The following is a 24,229-nucleotide window of genomic DNA, read 5'->3' as shown; positions in this document are numbered from 1 at the left end:
AGCTATGAGTCTCGGCCTCTCAGCTATTGAAGTCATGCCATCTAATGTCAGCCATGTTCTGCCTGCTACCAAAGGCAGGCCGAAAAACTGCATACGCTCACAAAAATCATTAGCGGAACTGAGCAGTTTCTGTACTTAGACTTAATGCAAATCAAGCAAAAATTGTGAATACATGACTTGCAGACAACGAAATGATTGCTTGCTTATAAACACAAAAGAAATCATATTACTCATGTGCGCTAGCACAAACACTCTTATAGCACAGCAATAAAAGCATACACGCCAGGATCTGCATGACATGGAAAATATAATGCTTCCGCACACATTCGGGTTTTGAGTCTGCTGCGCCGCTGGTGGTACCAGTGGTCTACCGACCAAGCTGTGGCTAGTCTATTCATGGGAAATCGCATTCAGACCTCCGTTCATAACGCTCATGTGGGAACCATGTTACCGAATAAATCTCCCAAAGTGGCCCTGATCGACCTCTCCCGGTAGAAGCACCATGCTTGTTTGCAGAAAATGCCGAGTCCTGATTAGAGCGGTCATCGCTGCTAAGCTGGAAAGGGACGAGAAACATCTCTCAGCATGCCACACATCATTCCTTGCGCCCATGCCATGCAGGCCAGCTAAAAGCCGGGCCCACGAGCCTGCTGAGTGCCGGGCTTCTCGCACAGCCCGCGGAGGGAAGGCAGCTGAAGGCACCACCTGCGCCGGACAGACAGCCCCCGCAAGGGCCATTCGCAGAGCTGCTGTTCGGTGAGCCAGACCTGCTGTTCGCTCTGCCGCAGTTCGTTGGCAGCTGGCGCCATCGAACCAAAACCCGAACACTCAATGCAGGGTGCGCAGAAGGCCTGCTCCGCTTACTAGGTGCTTGTGGTATCCTGCGCCGGGCTGTCCCGATTGTCCTGGCCACGTGTACGAGCCGGTCTTGCAATAGTGTAGCCATAGATTAAAGATAAGAGAAGCCAGATAACGATACAGCGCCTTCCCCATCTCCTCAACCAAGCACAGTGAAAAAGGCTCAGCTTCATGACCTCTCTTCTTTTTATCTTTTTTTACAATAAGTTGGCTTTCTTCCGCCAGCGACGATGCGCTGTTTTTTTCATTAAAATTGTTATACTTCCAAGACAATGTGTTTAGCAAAATGAACAAGTTAAATACATTTGCTAACTAGAGATGCGAGACAAAAATGATAAGCGAGGTCTTTATTTCGAATTCCGTTGTATTTAGTTGAGGAAATAAGTATTCGGTTTGCTTTCCCGTAGCAAGATATTGGAGACAAAAGCATTTTTAGCGCTAAACCATTCATGAAAGCAGTTTTTTCATGTAGTGTAAATATCACTATAATAATCTATATATCTGCTGGTCACCCGACAGCAGTCTTGTATTTCTGTTCTATTAATATTTTTGCTATCGTCAAAAGCTTTCCCCATTCGTTTCCTACAGCAGTCTTAGCTGTTGGATGCGATCGATGGAAACACTTTAAAAGATAGATTTTTCTACTTATCAGAACAATGAACAATTACTTTTATATTTTCCTAACAGTATCTTAGAATTTAAAAAAAAATTTCCCGAGAATATTGGACATGATACTTGAGCCTCCTTTATCTGCAATAAGCACTCACGATTTGTTTCTACAAGGTTGTATTTTTGCAGATTAGAAAAAGTTCTGCGCCAACGTTTTCTGCTTTTCTTCACTCTAAATGACCGACGCAAAAAATGGTGACTAAACATGTGCACTGCAAACTGTCATCAACCAGCCGGAGGAGCACTTCGTTGTAACACATAGAGAAGGCGCCGCGATGCTGCCTTTTACGTACTTCGCAAACCACAGTCCAGAAGAGCGGATGGCGCCCAGCGCAAGCAGGGTGTTCAATCGGTAGCTCTTCCCCATAGGAAACTTCCCTGAGAAGGAGCCGGATCCGTGCCGGTGGAAAGAAAGTGAGGCAGAGTCGTTATCAAAAGCTTGCCGGACGTGCGAGCGCGTGGCAGAATTGCAGCCATGCATAACCTCAGCCTGTGTACATTCACTCCTGCCCTACACATGCTGTACGGGGGTCGCTACCGGCGCCAGTTGCGGCTTCGTCATCCGCCAGGCCTCTGGTCTAGCCTTCGTAGAACCGCCGTGATGTGTGAAGCGGATCGCGTCGCCCCTTTCCAGGGTACTCAACATGCGTGCGAAAACAATCTTTCTATTTTTTTTGCTTTCGTGCTCTTCACAGCCCTGACCCTAAATTTCCGAAGCGCTCGAGTTGAACGAGCAGACAACAAGCCTCCGGATGTGAGGATGATCAGTCCTCCTGGTTGCGAAGAACATTGGAATGCTAAGGCCTCTGCGTAAAATGCGACTGTGCTAAGCATTATGATGGGAAAGAAATGCTCTTTTTTATATTTGTGTTTGACACAAACAGACCACAATTCACAGGTTGGTTACCTGTTTCTAATGCGAATGATCCAGAGTAGAGTTTGCTTGTGACCACGAATAAATGAGGGCATAGTTGAGATGACACATTAATGTGGAACAACTAGGCTAGCGCAGCGATGCTCTAGTTGTGAGACAATACGCCTTGTACTGGGAAGGTGTTGGCCCCTTAAGTCGTAGGTGCATTTTCACCGGTGGGTGTCCGAAGGTAAAGATTGATCCGCTGCTTCCTGGCGGTGGTGTTGCGGACACCAACGCCACCGGCAGAAAACTGCAGAAAGAGCTAAAGACAGGTAACACGATATCCACTAGGCAACTGCAACGTACGGGGGCCTAGGGATCAAGCATCCGTTGCGAATGCTATGGTTGCTGGGTTGTTGATTGCGGAAAGTGCTGAGTGGGAGTTTCTAGTATTACAGGTAGGAGATAAATTTTTACCGGTGCGTTCCCGAAGGTACACCCTCCGGAGATTGCTCCAGAGGAGTGTCGTTTGTGCGTTGGTCCGCGCTTTCCACGCAATGTCCCCTTCTGCATTCATGTCTGGCATACCCACTTGTTCGCAGGGCTTCCCCCTGATGTGTATAGCCTACTATGGTTGACGTGAGAACGTTTACATAACATGATCGCCTCGGACGGCAATTTCAATCGCATTAGCCTCGTTGACTGCTGAACTCGAGGATTGATCTGATATTGTTGCCAAGCATTAGTAATCTTGCTTGGTTCCTTCACGCGAACAATGCCTCGCACATTTCTTTTGTTTCTTTGTGCTTACCATAAACGGATTTTTCGCGGAGGCCTGAATATTACACCGTCCTCGTGATTAGGAGAAGTGATCATTCTCAAACTAGGGGCCTTTTCGTTCACTGTAACGCCAGGGAGTTAGTACCACTTCGTCGAAAAAAATGCGTTGCGTCAGTGTTGGTGACGGTTTAAGGTGTCGTAGATGGAGCGGCCGGAGCAACCGGCTGTTGAAGCAACCAAGGGGGACCACCTGGTCACATGACCTTCTGGCGTCATCGCAACGTGCCCACCCAATGGAGAAAACTGGCCACCATGGCATGTGGCACTTAATGACTGGTCGTGAGAGGCTGCTTGGGAAGAACCATTCGGGTCTCACAAGCCCCACCGGTGGCAGCACCTGCCATTGCAGGGCAGTGGCGCCTCACCTAGCCGCTGCACCACTGCGTGAGAAGTGGTATGAGGACTTCCAGCGATCTATGAGTCTTATGTGGAGAATTAGCAATTTCGCATTTATGGGCCTTAACCCAGTAACGCCATCCCATCCCCTTAGTTTTTTTTTCAGCATGCGCTTGTTTGAGATTACGGGTCACTCCTATGAAGAACACAAGATAAAAATGACGGACGATTTAGCGTGGGTAGGCCAAATGCCAACCAAGTTGGCTAGCACTGCGGCTTTCTCCTCGGCTTCGGTCCGAGGCTTGGTTTTCAAGGTCAGGCAACTTTTAGACTGAGTGCGCCCGTTGCCACACAACCCGGGGAGTAGGTGGTCGACCACCTGGCAGAGTCAAGCAGGTTTCAGGCTATGATCGTGGAAGTCGTTGAGTCAGGGCCTTATTGCTTGCGCACTATAAAAATTCGGGAAAATATGTGGCTGGTAACTCGCATGCAGAGGTGCCCTGAAAGTAGGTAACGCGATCTGCTTTGTCCACCATGGCGCCTAGAGCAGACGCCACGCGGGTGGCGAAGCGGCACTTGGCGCAGGTTCAGATCTACGCACTGCACGCGGAAGGTAGGTTTGAGAGGTTGCGAGAAACGAAAGAGCCCTGTTACGTCGGCGCAGAGATGCATTTTCGCCACGCGCTGGCACGTCGCGTAAATTCTTGACCGCTGTTGTCCCAGTGAGGCTACGGAACGATGTGAGTTACTTTAAACGAGGTTCGAAAGGCGAAATACTAGAAGGCTGTGCTCGAAAGAGATGCTCTCAGAATGATCGCTTCAATGGCCGCCGATTCTGTTGATTCCAACGTTTGGACGCGTCGGAAAAAGCTGCGCGCTGTAAAACGACGAGCTTGGCTGCGCAAGGCTATCAGTTGGCTTCACCCCTGCTTCTCGCTTTGTCTTCGTTCAAGCCATGCAAACATCCGTACTTTAACGAGAATGTGCCATTGTAGGCGCCAAGTGGGTCTAAACATCTCAGCTTAATTTCGAACGCTGTTATCGGGTTCGACTGTGTACGCTTTATTCTTGAGTATTTAAACTGAAAAAATATAGCAGTAACCACTATTCATGAAACAAAAACTGGCCTCACCTTTTAATCCCTGCCAGACTGCGAATGGCCGTCACTTATATGGTAGCACGAATTCGACGATGCTAAATTCCCTGTGTCGATACTACGCAGAGCCCGAGAGCCCGACGGGTCGACGCACAGGGAGCAGCCGGCCAAACCAACGCAGACGACACCTCGGCCGCAGCTACTCCAGGCTCGTCGAGGCAGGGGCCACGCACACGCTCGACGAAGGAATCCCTGCCATGGGCCTCGGTGAGGCGGCCCCGTTACGCAGTCGTGCCCGCTCGCCTTCTGCCACGAGTCATTGGACTAGCGTGCTAGAGCTTTCGCTGTAATATATATTTTTTGGTTCACTACTGTATATCGATGAAGGCGAAATATAAAAACGCTGTTAGGCTGCAAACGTCTCCATATGGTTTCCTGGCCGTGCAGTAGCGATTTTGTGAACGGCGTAAATTTGCTTCCACTCCTAAAAAATTTCGAATCACTCATCTCTCTCACTCACGAGAAATGTTTCGTTTTATAGCGGGAGCTCTACTCCTCGGGGGACAACTTCTGATTTCTATGTGGCTAAGACAATGACCTTCAATGCCTCACAAGGTCAAACGGAACTTAATTGCATGGCGGTATGGCCCAAACTACGGTAGTATGAGCTAGTGATCATATGACTATAACCATTCGGCACCTAATCTTGACCCTTGACCTTGACTTTGGATTTCAGACAGTGGAGACATGCTTGACAGAGCTTTGGCTCATAACACTAATTTCAAGCCATGTTGAACCACAGCCTTTTCTTTATTCAAAAATGTTTCAACATAATTTTCAAATTTCTTGGAAGGATCCATTCCTAGTCTCACCTACTTCCGGGCGAATAAAACTTTGACGCATCTAACTAGGACGCGATGGGCTGCCCTGGATATGCAAGGTAAAGGCTTTTGTACTTTACGCAAGATAGGTTAACTCCAGGTTATTGTCCAAGGCATGATTTCGATTGTCACTCAACCCGTCACTGTCCAACGTATCATCGGCATTTGCAAATAACTGTTACCACCTAGGCAATAAGCATTCCCGCATGCATCTGTCTTGTCTTCAGCACAATTAAACACTAAGGTGCTATAACAGACGGAACAAGTGGCTTATGATGTGCCTATGGAGAGCCTAGAGGCTAATCAGTTAACTGAGCCCATTGACTAGGAAAGATTTTCTCGCTAACTGTCTGTTTAAGCTTCCAGCGCTCTTCTGTGGCTCGCTGTAATGCTTGTATGCATGGCTTTCGCAGACAGCAGCAGCGCTTTGGATGTGGGAACGCCCTATAGAGCGGCAGCACTTCGTCGGCTGCGACGTCCTGTACTAGTCTGGCAATCATGTCCATGCTAAAAATGGTGAGGCTTTCTTCTTGGCGCATCCTTGTTGCAAGTTACCATCTGCCAATTGAGAGTGGAGTGAGAAAGGGGGGAGGAGGAGAAAGTGGAGAGTAAGGGTACAAACGGATTAGCTGCTGAGGTAAAGTGAGGGAAAGGAAGACAATGATGAAGCATACTTTCAGGGGGTGGAAAAAAATGTCTATCTGGACTTATCTCCCTGGCTATCTCTCCTCTCTAGAGGAGAGGAGAGGGTCTGAGTGTCTCAGTTAAGGGTACACAATATCTCAGATGGTTTTCCCTGCATGTCAAGAAGAGGTGCACAAGGCAAAACGGCTTTGCTAAAGTGCCCGAGTAATCTTTTATTGGCTTTTGATATGTACCCGATAAGTCACTTTGGAGATAATTAGCACGTAATTTCTAGAACGTTGCTTCAGTATGAAACAGATTTGTTTGACTAAATTGTTGATCTATATTCCAGGAATTGAAATTTATAGAATAGGAATGGCGTACAATGCAGTCCGGAGTGTCGTCGGGCGACTTGCTTACCCCTATCCTTCAAGAAGACAGTTCATGAAAAGTTGAATCTCGTCAAGTTATGGCTGAAGCTTGAACGTAATCCGCAAACATTGCGGTCACATTGTAGTTTTTGAGGCATGAGCCACAGTAAGGCGGGAACGTTCGTAATATTCGGCCGCTGCTATGCGGTTACCTTCATGAACAGTTGTAACCTCATCACGTAGAAACTTCATGAATCAGTGCTGTGAAATAAGACGGCCACCTTTAAGTATCGAGAAACTGCTTTCGGCATCGCCAAGGTCGATTAATTGTGGTGAACAGTAGCACAAATTCAAAGGGAAACGGAACTAAGCGTGTGTCAACTTGTTTTATTTACGAATATAAAATTTGCAGCGAATGGCATAAAAAATTTAAAGTATTTATGCTGTACAATCAGCAACAACAGTTCAAACATCTAAGCGTAATATGCAACACAAAACGTGTGTAAACGGGAACGTATTTTTGTTGCAATATTTTCAAAAGAACAGTTGACGTGCGAAAAACAGTTTTACTTGGACTTGCTGAGACGTGTCAGATAGCAGGGCGCTCAAGCGAGGAAGACGGCAAAGCACTAGTCCCTAGCATGTCCAAGGCTTGCCAAGCGCCAGGTAAAACAGTTCGGCCGCGATACGGCGCCACTGTATGGTCGTACTGTGGTATTACTCCTCTCTGAAGAGCACCGACTCGGTGCCGCAGCAATGGGAAGCAGGGAGAGACGTCGCATGTGTCTGAAATCTGTTGTAGACACGCCTGAAGCGCTAGGGGGCACAGTACGGCTTCGTCCGTGCAACGTCGACGACTTCGAAGGTCGGCCGTCTAGAGGAGCGAACTGTTTATTGGCGTAGAACTTCGTTGTTCAACTCACTTAGTTGCCGGAGAACCTCGTAGGGGCCAAAATATTGATGCAGAAGCTTTTCGGAGTGCCCTCGCATGCAGATTTGGTTCCAAACCCAGACTTGTTCGCCTGGTTGGTAAATAACAACCCTGTTGTTAAACAAACTACACCGAGTCCACTGCAGCTGGCCGCTAACTCTAATTTTTATGCTAATTTATGTCACCATCACATTCCTCCAGTTGACAAGGTGTGGCACACTCTAAACAGTGAATGAAAATTCGTTTGTGCGTTAAAAACAGACACCCACTGCGCGTGTCAATCTCTCATGTGTCCTTCCAGATAGAGAATTGCGCATGAGCTGCACAAGTTCGCGCTCGCAAGAGACCAACGGTGGATAGACGTGCATGCACGTGGCGAGAATGGGCAGACAGGCCATGTGACCACACTTCCTCACATTTCTCTGTGCGTGTGCGCCCTTTGCATGCACGCCAATCCACCGTTGGTCTCTTGCGAGCACGAACTTGTGCAGCTCATGCGCAATTCTCTATCTGGAAGGACACATGAGAGATTGACACGCGCAGTCGGTGTCTGTTTTTAACGCACAAACGAATTTTCATCCGCTGTTTAGAGTGCGCCATACATTGTAAACTGGAGGAAATTGATGGTGACATAAATTAGCTTAAAAATTAGTTAGCGGCCAGCTGCAGTGAACGCGGTATAATCAGTTAATTACCAACAAGGATGCTAGTTACCAACCCGGCGAACAAGTATGGTGACAACACAATTTTCTTAGAAAAAAAAAGCCACAGTGTAACGAACTCTTGGTAGTGACCATTACTTTTGAAACCTTTACAATATTTGAAGGCTGCGCAGTTCTCTTGTAAGGAGCGCTCATTTACTCCCTGCTGTGGATGAGTCTGCCACGCTCTCATGCATTATACACCACGCGGCAGATCGGAGTATCGCTAGCGGGCTCACAACCACGCCATGCGAGTTGCCCATGTGTCAGTTACCCAAGATCTACCTCCCTGTTTCACTTCGCTTTCCTCTCCTGCAATTACTTCTAATGAAACTAAACACTGCAAGCTATAATCTCGTGTCTGTTTTTGCCTCTCGGCTGGACCTACGCTGGCAGCCACCCACTCACTGCATATGCAGATGTGAAGGGCTCTGCTCTAGCTGTAGACATCTGTGAAGAGGTGCGGTCGAAAAGTTTGTTGATTCATATCTTCGTTGGAATGTGTGTCAAATTTTTAAATCACATTGCTTGTTGCGATGCAGTGCCGGCACCCCCGGGGTCAGAAAAAATAGCCACAACGGGGCCGGGTGCCCTGTGCCTCTGAAGTGCCGTCGTCATGTGGGTGCCACGGGAAGTCAAGACCGGCTTCGTCGCCGGAAGGCAGCGCTGCGTAAGATACATTGCAGACGGCCTTGCACTTTTACATTCGCGCACAGTATTATCTGGTACGCAGCACTAGCATGGTCTGTCGCAGAGCGCTAACGTTATATTACTCTCGCCGATGTTTTCGTGATGCCGCCGCTTTCAGCCGCCTCGTATCACAAGCTCGGAATCGTGCATTCTCCGAGGCTTTTGCTTATTGACAAGGATTGCTTCCTCGTACATCCCGTTCCTCTGCCTACTCATCTTTGTGTGTGGCTGCAAACAGCTGCCGTTAGCGACGAGCCTTCCTAGATATTGTTTCAACTGGCAACACACAGCCTCGGCTGCCGTAATTTACAGCTTTGATTTCTTTACTATTACACGCATTGTTAGCTGTATTTCAGACATGATAGTCTTCGCAGCTTTTGCGTAACAATTTCAAAATTTTTCAATGTACACATGGTGACGGTCGAGGGAAGAAAAACAGAAATTGTGGTTTGGCATGCCCCTCGGCCCCTAACCCGGACTAACCAAAAAAGGCCAGTTTCAGTGGGGTTCCCGAAAGGAACTGCATTCGCGATTACCAATAATTCGGGACAGGGCAGCACGAGCGCGTCTGAGCCCAGGGACCTCTGACCTTCTTTTTGTACCCTCTCTGTAACAATCTTATTACGTCACGGAAGATGTCAATTTAATGCTCATAGCCATGCTTCATGATGTGCCAGTCAAGTAAATGGAGTGCTTGTCCCTAATTCTCGGTAAAAATTCCCCTTAATGTCTATGCAAGACATACTCTGGCAGTCAACCGATTACCCCTTCTATGCAAAAGTGAGTAATGCAACTAGCCGACAAATCGCGCACTATTATTCCCGCTCCATGCTGCGTGCTGTGTGATTTGACACGCCCTTGTTGCCTGCGCTCTTATAAGGCGAAGTTGGAGAGCACCTTGGAGCACCGTTCAAGAGTGCGACTGGTTACGGTCGCGTAGCGTCGCACTCCGGATCCAGTGCTTCCAATCCTTCCTCTTTGTTCTCTTTCTGTGCTGCTCCAGGTTCGATATCATCCCAGAAACGTCCACCACACTCCGGCCCCACTCACCGCAACCGGTGTGATGGCTTCCGCAGCTCCCAAGTCAGCGTGTTCGACCCGATCTGTAAGTTTGAAGCTCGTCACTTCGCCACAATTTTTGAACGAAATTTCATCACGGTGGTTACAGCTACACTCTTGTGATCGTAGCGGCCGCAGTGTATGATGGTCCACCAGGGGAGAAATAACAATGACAAACCAAAATTTAAAAAAAAACGGCCAGATATGGGAATGAAGGGGCTGGTGCCATTCGTTTTGAGGGGAAGGCGGGGAAGGGGAGGCAGAATTTTTATACATTTCTCTGTGCATGTCATGTTCAGTTCATCGGTCAGCAGTTTTTCAAAATTATAAGTCTCATTGGCTACCAACCTCGCAGCCGTCGACTACAAAAGTGCTCATGTAAAATACCACGTCGTCACCGTGGTATCACTTATTAGATTTCTCCCAAAGCTGCGGGTAATCGAAAGCAGCACTTTTATACTGTGTGGCGAGCACAGAAACCATAGGCCACAGTACAGTGTTGCATTTTCTCGAAAATATGTGAACCTGGAGTATGCGTTCAGTATTTGAATTACCGGTTGCATCTATGGCACATTTGCTGTGAAGCCCTCCGACTAATTGGAGGCACCTCTTCCAAAGACCGGAAACGCGGCTGGAATTCGAAAACCGAAAGTCAGCAGAACAGTGGTAACGGCGGTGAAAGTGTAAATGCACGCCGTTTTCAATTTGTCTTCAGTCCGAACGCATACTGTAGTAGAGCGGCAAGGTGAACAAGTTGTTAGATGTTCGTCTTGAATTTGAAGTTTGTGCCCCACAATAAGTCAGCTGCTTTGGGCTGGCAATAGCCGTCCAGGCCCGTCTCCTCCAGGAAGGCTAGGAGAGCCCGCAGCGCTTTGGAAGCGTTGGGACCGGTGGGCAAGAGGAGTGCACTGGCCGAGTCATATGGAAGGCTCAGGTCTCGGTAGCAGGCAGCCAGCTTTGCCTGGTGGATGGCCAAGGCAGGGCAATCGAGGAGGAGGTGATCGGTGGTCTCCTCCAGATGGCCGCAGCGAGAGCAGTCCGCCGTGAGGGCCAAACCCTTACGATGGAGCCTAGCCCCGGTCCAGGAGCATCCGATGCGGAGCCGGAGAAGGGACCTCTGCCGTCTGGTGAGCCCTTTATCTGGCAGGCGTTGAGGGGGTGTCTCTTGGGCAACCCTGGGGTCTGGGTGCTCCATTAGTAGCTGCCGCTCCGTGACGGTTCTGGCAACATCCAGGGGCACCACAGCGGTAGAGCAGGGGGTACAGCTTCCGTGGGCAGCCTTGGCCACGGCATCTGCTTCCTTATTGCCTGGGACTCCGACGTGACTGGTGATCCAGGCTAGGGAGAGTGAGAGGCACGGGAACAGATGTTGTCCAGTCTGGCGGCCAGCTTGCGTACGACGGGCAGCCGGCTCCGTGGCTCTTGCAGAAGCTGGAGGGCAACCATGGAGTCGCTCAGAATGGCTGCAGACTGCAGTGTGGGGTGGGACTCCAGGATGTCGGCAGCCAGGTGGAGGGCCGCCAGCTCTGCTGTGGTCGAGCTGGCCACGGACGGATGTCTGGCCTGCCGGCTTTCTTCCAACGAAGGTGCGGTGCAGGCAGCCGCAGCAGACGGGCAGGCATACATGAGGACCGACCCGTCCGTTTATAGCTGCGTGCAGCCGGCCAGGGCCTCCTCCAGGATCGCTGCTGCTTCCTGCTGGAGGCCAACTGCAGGGGTGAGGCGCTTCAGCTTGGCGCCCCGTGGTGGCATGAGCACCCGGAATAGGTGGCCCAGGTCCGGTCGTGGAGGGGGAGGAAGGTGCTCTGGCTGTCCACCCACCAGCTGCTCGAGCTCCTTGGCAAACTTCCCCATTCGCGAATGAGGGTGGCCGAGCAGGCGCTCCAGGAGGGGACGTCCGTCCGGAGCGAGGTGCAGTCGCTCAGCATGGCGGAGTGCCGTCCGCTGGGCCTGCAGCATCATGGGCCACACGCCGGCCTCTGCAAGTGTGTCCGGGACCTGGGAGCCACGGGGAAGTCCCAGACACAGACGAACTGCAGCCCTCTGGGATCGCTCGATGGCCAGCTGCTGGTGGATGGTCATCTGGACCAGCTGGAGGGCATACAGGAACTGAGCCCCTGCCATGGCCTGGAAGAACCGGGGCCTCATTTGTGGGGTGACGCCGTTCCCCCCAGCCAGGAGACTGCGGATGGCGCCACGGACCCTGGTTGCCAGTCGGTAGAACGCCTTGACTGCTCGACGCCAGGTGAGGTGGCGGTCAATAAGGAAGCCCAGGTAGCGGCAGGAGTGCCGCCATGGGAGCTCCCGTCCTGCGACGCTGAGGCAGGTCTTTCCCGGGCGTGCTCCTGGCCGGATGTTGAGCAGCATGGCCTCCGACTTGGTGGGGAAGAGCTGCAGGCCAACCCGTTCTATGTAGGAACTGACCCTGGTGATGGCTCGTTGTACATTCCTGATGACCTGAACCCTCTGGCGCCGTGGTCCGCGACACCAAAGGGCAATGTCGTCCGCGTAGATGGCAATGCGGACGGGAAGTTTCAGGCCATCTGGGAGGCAGCTGGGCAGCTGGGCCATCACCAAGTTGAACAGCATGGGGCTCAGCACGCTGCCCTGGGGAACCCCTCTGGTGAGGGCCTGGCACTGGTAGCACCTCCAGCCCGGACACAGCTCCTCCGGTCCTGCAGGAACCCACGGATGTACCCCCGAAGGTTGCTGGTGACTCCAAGGCAGTCCACGGCCTCGAGGATCACCTCATGGTAGACATTGTCGAATGCCCCCTTCACGTCCAGGAGTGTGAGGCAGATGACGTGGTGGGAGTGGCGTGCATCCTCGAGGTGGGACACGATGTCCGCTATGGCGTAGGCAGTACAGCGGGGTCTCCGGAACCCGGACTGCTGCTCGGGCAGGAAGCCTGTGGGCGCAGCGATCCACTTCAGCCTCCCCAAGGCCATGGATTCCATGAGCTTCCCAGGAACCGAGGTCAGAGACACCGGCCTGTATGACAACGACAACAGGTCGGCCGGTGGCTTGCCCGCTTTGAGGACTGGGACCACCAGGGCTGTGCGCCAGGCCTTAGGCAGGCGGCATGTGGACCAGACCTCGTTGTATGTCTGGAACAGGTGACGCCATCTGTTCCAGGGGCACTGCGTGGCTTGGAGTGCAGCAGGGCAGAGGAGAGTTCCCTCCTCGTGAGGGCCGTAGAGCAGACAGCCGTGATGTCCGCCGCGTGTCTGCAGGCTGGCTGGAGGCGGTTCCGCCTTGGGTACAGCCCTGCAGGAGGAGGCTCCCGGGGGAGGAGGGCCTCTGCCAGCTTGTCAGCCAGTTGCTGGTAGGTGAGACCCCCTGCCACTGCGATGGCCAGGTAAGGTGCCCGTTGTATGGGAGGTTCCAGCAGCGAGCGGAACAGACGCCACGCCCTGGCACTCCCCCAGGCAGCCACCAGGGAAGCACATATGCCCTCCCTCGACTCTCTGAGGCGTCGGTTGTGAGACCGGCGGCACTTCGCGTCGAGCCGGTTGTGTAGGTTCCAATGCTCGGATCGATCTGTGCATTGTCGGCCCAGTTGAAAAGGTCGCATTGAAGTTGCACTTTAACATACTATCCTAAAACGCGCCAAATGGCACCACCGCCTGCGCTGCATGGTGTGTCGCAGAGCACTGGCATTGTGCTCCGAAGCGCACTTTTAGCAGTGAGATAGTTAATCCTCAGAAGAGCATTGCTTTGTTAAGCCCTATTTGCAATGTGTACACATTCTAAATTGCCAGAACTACAAAAAGCAATGCTTACAAGATATTTATTGAAAAGAGCCACGTTATTGCTTCACGTGGACGTTTCCTGCACTTAAGTTAGCCCTATGATTAGTCGTCAAGAGTACGAATCATAATTGGAATGCGTCAGCATTCAATAAAAATTTGCCAGGTCTAATTGCTACTGGAATCGCCGCGGGCTTTTCCCGAGTCTCCGAGCTAGGCGCCACGCCCGGCATCTTCCATCGATTTTCAAGATTTGCATTGTGCCAGTCATTCTGTTCGTTTCGCCATCTCCGCGGTGAAACCGTTTCACAAGTTCCGATATGGATGTTCTCGCTCATTGATGCGTCCTGGCGCTCACCCTCTACATTCTTAGTGATGCTCTTTACCGCCTTCTCATCGTTGTGCGCGACCGTATTCTGCTTTTGTTAGCGACAAAGGCGAGACTTCGTCGATCTTGTCTCATTGGGCACCATGCCACGTCCATGGCTGCCATAAATTGCATTTTAGCACACTTTTATTATTCAGGCATGATAGCCTTTTCCGCTTATGTGTAACAAAACCGAAGGAACCAAAAAACAGTTTCGTTGGGCACGCAAGAAGGAACCGTAAGAGTCATTAGTCCCGCAGTCGGTGTAATTGGCTGCTGCGGCTTCGAAGTCTACGACTTCGACCTGACCCGCGAGCTTTCAGCTTCTCATTCGGGTCAGTTCTTAGATGAAGTTGATAAGGACGCACAAATCCGTTACCCTCGTGATCGTACTGGGCACATTGTATGGTGCCCGATTATTGCATTCTCAGTGTATCTGTGTGCCCAGTTAATGGCATAAAGCATAAAGGACCTTCACCGATAATTTTTGTAGGTTTCGCACGATATCTCGCTCTTTACGCAGGGAAAATACGGTCAGCACAGTGTAAACAAGTAGTCTGTTTACTTTAAAACTTTCATCCGGTCTGTCCCACTGTCCGCATGCTGCCTGCGCCCTCAAAAAGACGACGCAAGAACTGTGCGTATAGTCTTTAAACCTACGGTTCAGGAAACTGTGTCGAAGATAAGGTGCAATACAACAATTAAATATAATTCCCTGGTATAGTAATTTCAGCCTAATTAGCAGAAAGCTGATAAGCTTGCGTTCTGTACACATTTTTGCACGTAATGCATGGCATTGTCTTTGCAGGCAGCATCACTGCTTTGGATGTGGCGACGTCCTCCGAACGACGGCATCTCGTCGGCTACGACGTCTTCAGCCACTCTGACCCCTATGTGCATGCTGCTGGCTGAATGCCGTAAGTGTTTTTTGTGTTCTGGGGCGCGTGGGTGGGGTACCATCTCTGTGGCCATTTAAATCATTTCTATTCGGGTATATCTCGGTGGGGGGGAAGCAGTTGAGTAAGGGTACAAGTGATCAGCTGCTCAGAGAATGTCAGGAGAAGCAAGGCTAAAAATAGGCATATGTAAAAGGACTAGAAAATCTCTACAAACTCTGTTGCGAGAGGTCCCCTTGACCGGAGAAGTGGGGAAGTGTGTCTCAGTCAAGGTTACATAACCTCTCCGAAGTTTATCACAGCATGTCAAGAGCAGGTGAAAGTAGGTCAGTGGCTGTGAGAAAGCGCCAGTGTAACCGTCTATTTGCTGTTAACAGAGCACCTAATTTCGCGATCGTTGCGTTAACATAACACTAGCTTAAATAAATTGTTGATCACTTTTCTGTGTAGTGAATGTAGAATCTCAATTGCGTAGAATAAGTTGCTGAGAATTTCCGGTCAGAAAGTCCCTCTTACCGCTATCTTTCAAAAAGAGCGCGTATTGAAAAATCAAATCTCGGCATTAAGTTAAGGCTAAAGCTTAAAGGAGAGGACTTGAAACGGCTTGGCACTGGTATTGTGTAGTATTTGAGCCACTGTTAGGCGGGAGCGGTATACTAATTTGAGATGACCGTGATAATATCCGCGAGCACTGTGCGGCTAATTTCTAGAACTGTTATACATAACGTGTGACGCTCTTCGATCTGTTTCTTATCACTCACCCTTACCCCAACCTGCAAGGAGCAGCACAAGCGGCCACCGAGATTGAAACAGTTACGTTTTTGCCTACCCCCTAACAAATTCATTTTTGCTATCGTGTTGAATCTTCTTGCAACCTGATGATAGATAACGTCTTGAAACCCAACCCATACTTCTATCCGAAATATCCATCTGTGTACGTCCTTGTTCCTTGCTTTGTTTCATAAAATATGATCAGCGAACTAGCCCGTATCTCAACTCTCGTAAACACCCTTTTAGATCAGAAACAAGCAGCCAGTTTTCGAAAAGGTAGGGGCAACACTTATAAGCTCCAAATTTTTTCATTATCAAGGAGAATTTACTAAACCTAAAGCTTAAAGAAAAATGGGAATATGTGCTGTCAACTTCTCCCCCATTTTTAACAAATATTGCGCTGAAATTAGAAAGTTGCCGTGGATTCGCTCAAATCACAAACATTTAGGCGAACTACCTCTATAAACCTACAAGAACACGTTGTACAAAAAAGCGGCGCGTTGACACGCAGAAACTGTTATCCGGTAATGCAGGCACACAGTAAGGGAGGAATACCAGATACAATGAAAATGCAGGAGAACAGATAGTGTTTCAATTACTCCACAGCCAAAAATAGAATGAAAGTACAAAGCTTTTCAGTGACCTATAATTCCAAAGAAATGTTACAGGACTCCAACTACAGGAAAAGTACTATACCAGCAGGAGCCGCAGCGTCGGGGAGTAGTACAGCAATAGTTCAGTATTAACGACGTCATCAGCAAGACTTTTTTTAGCCCGTAATTCTCGAACAGTTCATAATCATGAATCCTGGCTGACCATATCATGTCCTCTGCAGGGCTGCGACTGTCTGCCGTCAGCCTCATCTGAGCAGGTACGTACGTGGATGACTTTCGGCCTTCTCTCTTTTTCGGTTCCTCGTGTGTTTGCTTTTAGGCGTAAGGTTCCAGCACATTTATTTTTCCTTTCGTATTTCCGGGGCAGAAGAATGGAGACGATGGAAAAAGGGAGATGTTGGGCATTCCTCAAGTTCGTAAATGCACTTAAAAGACGCACAGAGCTCGGCTGAACGGCATTTTTCTTGGTATCCTAGACTGCGGAAGTAAGCTGTGTTGATTGACTACACTTGTTGGAGCGCACACGCACTAGGAAAAAAAGCAGACGTAGGTGTCCCTGTGTATCCCTTTTTCTGTCAGTCACGAAGCACCTCAGCCCGCTCTTAAAAGCGATTGCAGTAATAGACGAGTAGTTGACATGCCTAGAAAAGGAAATGTCATCAGAAAGTAGTAATTTTTTTAAGAACTTGTTGTCTGCCAGCACAACCATCAGATGTTCCCTCCCTGTTTTGTGCGTAGTAGCCTCAGCTCCTTCACGCGTTATAAAGCCCCACCCACACAAACGCATCCAAAGTAAAAATACAATCCACATCGCAACTTCGAGTAACTACTGGCATTAGTGATGAGTAGAAAAGACGGGAAGGACTTTTTTCGATGCGGCGCACCTTAAACCGCCTTTGTCACTTATTCGGAGATGGCTTTTTGCCATAGAGTTTAACGCTTCGGAGAGGAATGGTAATAACAGCATTGGGCCTGCGGTAAAAAGGCAGAGTTGTGCTGGGTTTTTCGCAAATTTTGAACCAAGCGCTCTCTCACATCTCATATCATCTCTGCATATGCGAGCTTGGCCGTGAATCATGACATTAATGTTGGAATTCTGGTCAAGAATATGTTCGCACTGCCAAGAGTGGCTAGGCAAAACTGCGTTTTTGTATCGCAAGAAAATGGCTGTTGCAAAGCACTGTTCTTTGTCACTGCTTGAGCCTTCGTTCCTGAACGATTAAGGCGCAACCACAACGCAGCTTTTTTTCGGCATAGCTTCGGCATCTCGGTCACGCCGTCGCCGGAGGCGAAATTTCGCCAATTGGAGCAAGGTGACATAGGGAGATGCAGATATCTGGCGAGGGCAGGTCTCAGCGTCGGCGCCGGAAATACCTCATATGTGGGGATTGGTGGGGACCGATGAGCCCGCATTGAAAGCGAAATTCGGGATTTATTCCCGCCGCTGTGACGGCAGAAGCGCCCTTTTGGTACCCGTGCTTATGGTTCCCTTTGCCAGCGCAGTAGGTTCCCCTCGACGCTGGGCAGGGCGGTTCGCTATGGACAAGAGATAATTAGGGGCTTTGTCAGCGATCTCCAAACCCTCTGTCTGAAGACCACAGCGCGCATGCGCTCACGCCTTTGGTCGCCCACTCCTTCGGGCGCCGAGCGAAACGCAAGTAGACGATGTCATTTCCCCTTTAGAGAGAATTGAGCAAGAGAGTTTTGCAACAGATGCTAAAAGCGCAGATTTAAATATGACATTTTCTTTGGGCCGCCGGAACTGCACTAATGTAAAACTTGGTTATTCGGCCCCTAATAATGTGAAAATCGAGATAATTTCGACTGCTTGGGGTTACTTTCAAATTCTATGGCGTCAGACGTTTGTTAAGTAGCACACTGTAGGACTCGCTGCGCAATTTTTCTCGCACCAGCACATGACTATCATCAGCCAGCTTCCCAGCCCATAATATATAATTTTTTCACAATGCTAACCACTTGATAAATCAACGTTTGGTTCATTCGAACATTTTTTCGACTAATTTGAAGGCCAAATTCGCGATGTTGTGCTGTACATTGAGGTTTCAGCTAATGCTATAGCTTATATGTCGTGCAGACCCCTGCATCACCCTTTCTTTTAACATAGAAAGCAAGTTCGTCCGTATTCTTGCAGTGATGGCGCAGGAGAGCATCTGACCAGCAGTGCAAGCATCGGCACTTATTGGATGCGGTACCAGGGCAACACCCACCCGGATACGTCACTGGTTTGTCACTCTCCTGTTATTTGGTAACATCTGTGCCATTATAAGCATAACTGAATGTGAGGCATGGAATAAAAAAGTTTATCACAGAGTAATCAGAGACCACTGCGAGCGACTGGATTATTTCAAGGTTCCTCTGCTTCAATTCTTGTTGAAATAGGTACAGTAGAACGTAGCGTCGTGCTGCGCATTTCGCCTTGAGACTTGCGTTGATGCTAAGGTAATGTGCATGCATTTCCTTATGTTCTCGCAGAATCTAAAAACAGGGTTCTGTTTTATTACATCAGTACAGACCGTCCGTTTAAATTGCCAGAGTTATGTTGCCAGCGTTAGGCGCCTTCCAGCATTCAGTCTATCGTGAGTTTCTCGTGTTCACTATTATCGTGCCATTCATTTCACTGTTTCCGCAGCCGTGGAATTAATTGCGCACTTTCTCTAGTTCGATTGCAATAGATTTTTCTTAACCGTTATAGATCACGCATTTCTACACTTCATTCTTTACATAATTGTACTCGATCCACCCCTGCCTATGTGTCTTGCACACCCCAGATTCTTCCTTAACGCGCTTCCATTTGCGATTATTAATGGCAAATTTCGGCTAAAGATTTCAGGTTCCAGGACGAGACGCTTCGATTGATATAGCCTAGGTGGCGGCATTAGAAGGCCGACTATCGCATCAGTGACAAAATTATGATTAACTGCTCAGGGCTCCTACGGCTTCCACTGTCTACTAGCCCTGTGATCGCGGCCTACTCGACGTCACAGGGGTTCGGTATTTTGCAGCTGGACTAAGTTCTGGTGCGATCAGATTTTTCAGGGCCGGATGATGAGACCTGGGTCTGCTTGGACGAAGCAAATTATGCTGTCTAGTTCCCAATCTGAGGCAGGAAATGATTTCTTTCATCATTCTTTTCTTAATAAATGCAAAATATTAACAGAGCTAACATTCTATTTTGCTTTCTTTCGTTTCACGGACTGTTGGCTCATTATGCAGGAAGCCAACTACCTTACTTTAGTGTGCTCAATTGCGTAACGCGGGCCTCTCTTCTAGCAGTCTTCATGCCATAAGTAACATAACATGGTTCTGGCGCAGCTTCCTTCCTTACTGGTCATTCCAGTTCCAAGTGACAAACGGGATATCGCAGAACTTATTACGTCCACCGATATGGATGGGACTAAGGTAGCGCTGATGAACTTCAAGGTTAGGTTACAGGGAACATAAATACCCCCGAAAGCGAAAAAATGAGTTGCGATTGCCGTACCTCAGACGGTAGAGCACCGGATTCACGATTCTGTGGTCATGGCTCTGAATTCTACCAAGATTCAGTGGTCATGGTTTCGAATCTTGCCAGTGGATTGTGGTTGTTTATCTTCAGCTTATAAATCATTTATATTTCATATCTAAAATGACTGCATTATAATTAACAGAGTTCAAGGGCCACCGAGGAGAAACGGAAGTTGACTTTTATCGATGGAATGCGGGCTCCAACTCACAAAAAACCACTCTAGTAAAAAATATCAAGAATTGAAATGCAGGTATCGCCGCCGTAAACCAATCACTCAAGTACAAGGGCGATGACGAAGTAGATAGAAAAAAATACGAATCTCTGAGGCTGTCAAGCCTCCATGAGGGTTAAGCGTGTGGATATTGAAGTATATAAGTATTGTTTTACAACACCTCGTGCCCTTTAATCGCACGAAGAAGACTGAGAAAATGTAACCTGAATGTTAGAAGCCATAAAGAACCTATGCTTGGTGATGCAATAGGCGGTCAGCTGAGTTATGTTTTACTGCTTCGCAGCTATGGGCTGTTGGATTATGCTTACGAAAAATTGATACAGTTGTCCTCAGTGTCCGTTTCACAATCCTCTATGCTTTCCCAGGTACCGCTGAAAGTTGGCTTCCTGCATTTGTATGTCGTAACCAGTATCTCATTTCTTTACCCGTGTTAGTCTACAGTCTGTTCTTAATAAGGGAGTAATTACTCATTGGCATCCGCCCAAGCGCCGCCATACGGCTACAAAGGAAAGCTATACAGCTTCCTCAGAAAACATTTGACCCCTACCTCGGCGTTGAGGAAAGGAAAGGCGCATAAGCGGCCCAGCTTGTAGTTGGGCACCACCACTACCTCTATGTTAGCCGGGCCCCCGACGTAGACCCTACTGATCTGGACCAGGACTCGTATCCTCTGTTAACTTTCAAAGATATCTCCGCTTATTACCGGTACTCGCACCGTCAGTACCCGGCTCCTCTCAAGGGGCTAGGGAAAGCGGACGAGATAATACTCCTTAGACTTTTAACACTCTACTGTACCCGGCAGTGCTCAAACATTTCGACACTTCTTTCTCTGGCCTCTGCTCTTTCTGTGGGGAGGCGACTGACACGTTCCACATGGTCTGGGCATGCCAACACAATAATTCTCTTCCGCCCCTAACCCCTTCCCCTACTCGAGAGGACTGGGAGGCGGCCCTGCTCAGCTGCCTGGACCTACCGGCCCAACAAGCCCTAGTTCAGAGAGCTCGAGTGGCGGCCCAGACCAATGGGGTCCCTGAATAAGACACTCCACCTAGTACTGTAAGGGGACCGGCCCACTAGGGAGTGCTCCCCACACAACCTCTCTGTAATATTCAAATAAATGCTTTCACCACCACCACCTGAGCACAAATACTGACTAAACTCTACAGTTTCCCAGCCAGGGTTATATTTTTTCCCTGAGAGCAAGGTTGTGCTATGCGTCCCTCCGTTCCTATGCTGGTTCATTCCTAGAAGGGTCTTGACTGCGAATAGGAGTAGACTGGAAATTATACCATCTGATTTTCTTCGTGCAGGCGGGCCCAGGATGAGTTCGCTGCTTGCGTGGTCTGATAGTTTTCTCGGTGTGTCCTGCTAGAGCGGCCCTACGGTGCGCACGCGGAAGATAACTGCCCGAAATTCTGCCAAAGTGGCACGATCGAGACTGTCCCGTTGTCCGGCAAACAGGAGTTCAGTAGATTACCAGGGACGACCGGCGAACGTAGCGCAAAGATACTGGGACCGACTCGGATTACCGCTATCTATGAACGTCAAGTAACGGTTGCACTCAAATCAACGAGTCTCTTTGTCACTGCGCTACGGCTGCATCCATGAAAAGATAATGAAAATGCTTTCTCTTTTTTTCACCCAGAGTCTCGGCTGCTGACAGAGGCCTTCAATCGCGCCCTCAGAGTGGCCGTCCGTCCAAGGCACGCACCACCAATTGTACCTCACACTCCGCGTGGTCTTCGCAACACATCCAGGTTCAAAGAATTACAGTACGCTTAGGTTTTTTCTTCTCTCTTTTGTTTCGACAAAAGGTCAAGAGTTTATGCAAAATGCCCCATTTTCTGTGGTATTGTTCGATGTGCCAGTAATCATAGATCTAAGAAACATCGCTAACGCTATGAGTATCATCTGTTGATTTTAAACCCTCTTGTACTGATGCTAGCAGTTGCAAGCAATACTCCTTTTGTTAAATTCCCTTAACCCGGTATTCCAAATCGCTGCTCGCTTTCATGGTGTTCCCCACCTTAGCCGTTGCTGCTCGATCTCGACAACGGCCAATTGACGCTGGAGGGAGCGTTTTTGATTCGTTTTGTAGAACGAAAGACTGTTCTTATTTCTCAGACTTCCATTACAACAGATATCATAGACTGCTGTGTCAGTCATTCCTGCACAAGAAAAGTGATATTGTGATACCCTTATAACGTCCTCCATATCACTGGCTCTTCGAAGTAGTGCACAAACTTAATGTACGAATTTTGAGGCCCAACTTCATTGGCTTAGTTTTTAAGCTGACAACTTGTGGCTCATGTGTTGTTCGTGGAAATCTTATTTCCCAATTATGTATGTTACCGAAGGAGCGTAGGATTTAATAAAGGGTTGTACACTTACGTGGTTTTTTAGTGAGAGGCGTAAGACATGAATGCATCATAGTGGATGCTCTACCACGTTTTCGCGCCTGGAAATCCGTTAACATAACGACTTCGTCACGTCTGCCCCGTTTCGCCTCCGAACCGTGTCACTATTTCTCTGTCCCCCATGCTTGGTTTGACCTATTCGGTAAAATTTCGAAGAGTTAGCGGCGATTTTTTTCTCAGTTATTCTAAGCGTGGTCCGCCTTCACGCCTAAAAATCGCGCTTCCTATGAATGAGTGAGCGGTGCGTTGCTTACGCTTGTCAAGCATGATTGATGGCAATTTTTGTGCGCCCTTGTTTTAGGCGTGGTGCACTTTCACACTTAAATATCACGCGTAATTCAAGATTTGTAGGCGTTATCGCATGCCTGCTCATGTTTGGCATGCTTGAAAGCCTTTAGCACCCCCCCTCCATTCCAGTTTAGCACCCCCCCTTCTTTGTAGTTTACTTCGTCCAGGGGTCCTAAATGGGTTGAACACCCTGTTGTAAACTGTTGAAAAATCCAAGAACGAGTGTTGGGATCTCGCGCAAGACGGGCCAACCACGTGACGGATTTTGCGTAGTGTGAATTAGAATACAATCAGGCTGTGGAGTGAAAGACAGTGGACTCAGTATTGGAATAGAATCATAATTTGAATAGATTCTTATATAAATCAATTTCTGCATCAGTCTAATTTATCTCCCCTAATTTTTCTTAAATGTAGAAATGAATTCTGCGGCTTGCTAGCGCCCTGGTTTTCCCGACTACCATCTTTCAGCTCCCAAATCCTTTCAATTATAAGTGTTTACATCCTCGCACCAGACCTGACTGATATGTCTATCACAGTGGAAGTTCAACTTGGACAAATACTGCTGTCCCCACAGGTTTAAAAGCGCACGCTTCACACGTACGTGATCGTACGTACCACCTTCCATCCGGAACAGGAAGTATAAGTATAAAAAGAAGATAGCCTGACTAGAAAACAGAAGCTTAATTTTGGCCGGTATGGAATGCTTTTTTACAACAGTTCAACCGAGCGGTCCTGTGATGTATGAGCAACATAAGAAAAAGACTGTATGGTACGGCAGAACACCGCGTGTAAATATTACTGTTGTCTGAGCCTTGCGATTTTCTGCAATAGGCCAGTCCATGACTACTTGCGTCGAGACCCACGGAGGGTTTTACTCCATCTGACGTTAGTGACATTATCAGCTAGCCCAAATAATAAACTAAAAAAACATTTGCTTAAAACTGCACCAACCCACTATTCGGGGCCTAGCTAATCAAAAGGATATGAAATTACGACAGTGTTCAGCCTGAAAGTCTCCAGTACGCTTTTATATTGAGTGAACCTTTCCCGAGGTGCTCGCATATTTAAGTTGTTATGCCTGGTATTCTCCAGCAGTATCGGCCACTTGGAAGTTGCTACCCGCCCCGATCCGCGATTAGCCGGCTTTCTTCGAGAAGCTGCATTCTTCACGGTTTATTAATCATTAGCGTACAGGAAAGCAACGTTGGACTCCTATGCTGTGCCTATGAGTTGACGCGATAGCGTACGCCGTTTAATGCGTCATCTGATGATGATGCGACTCTTTATTTACCTGATTATTTGATTAGCACGGCGACATACGCCGATACTTAGTATCACCAAACATTCGCTTACCGTTCTGAGCAGTTTCACACATTTGAAAGCAATTTTATTTTTATCAATTGTTTCATTTGATTGAAAATTTATTCGCCCTAAATGTTCTTAACTAGCCTCACCAA

This window comes from Amblyomma americanum, chromosome 2, assembly GCF_052857255.1.
Source record: "Amblyomma americanum isolate KBUSLIRL-KWMA chromosome 2, ASM5285725v1, whole genome shotgun sequence".
Classification (NCBI taxonomy): Eukaryota; Metazoa; Arthropoda; class Arachnida; order Ixodida; family Ixodidae; genus Amblyomma; species Amblyomma americanum.
This window is presented reverse-complemented; position numbering follows the sequence as displayed.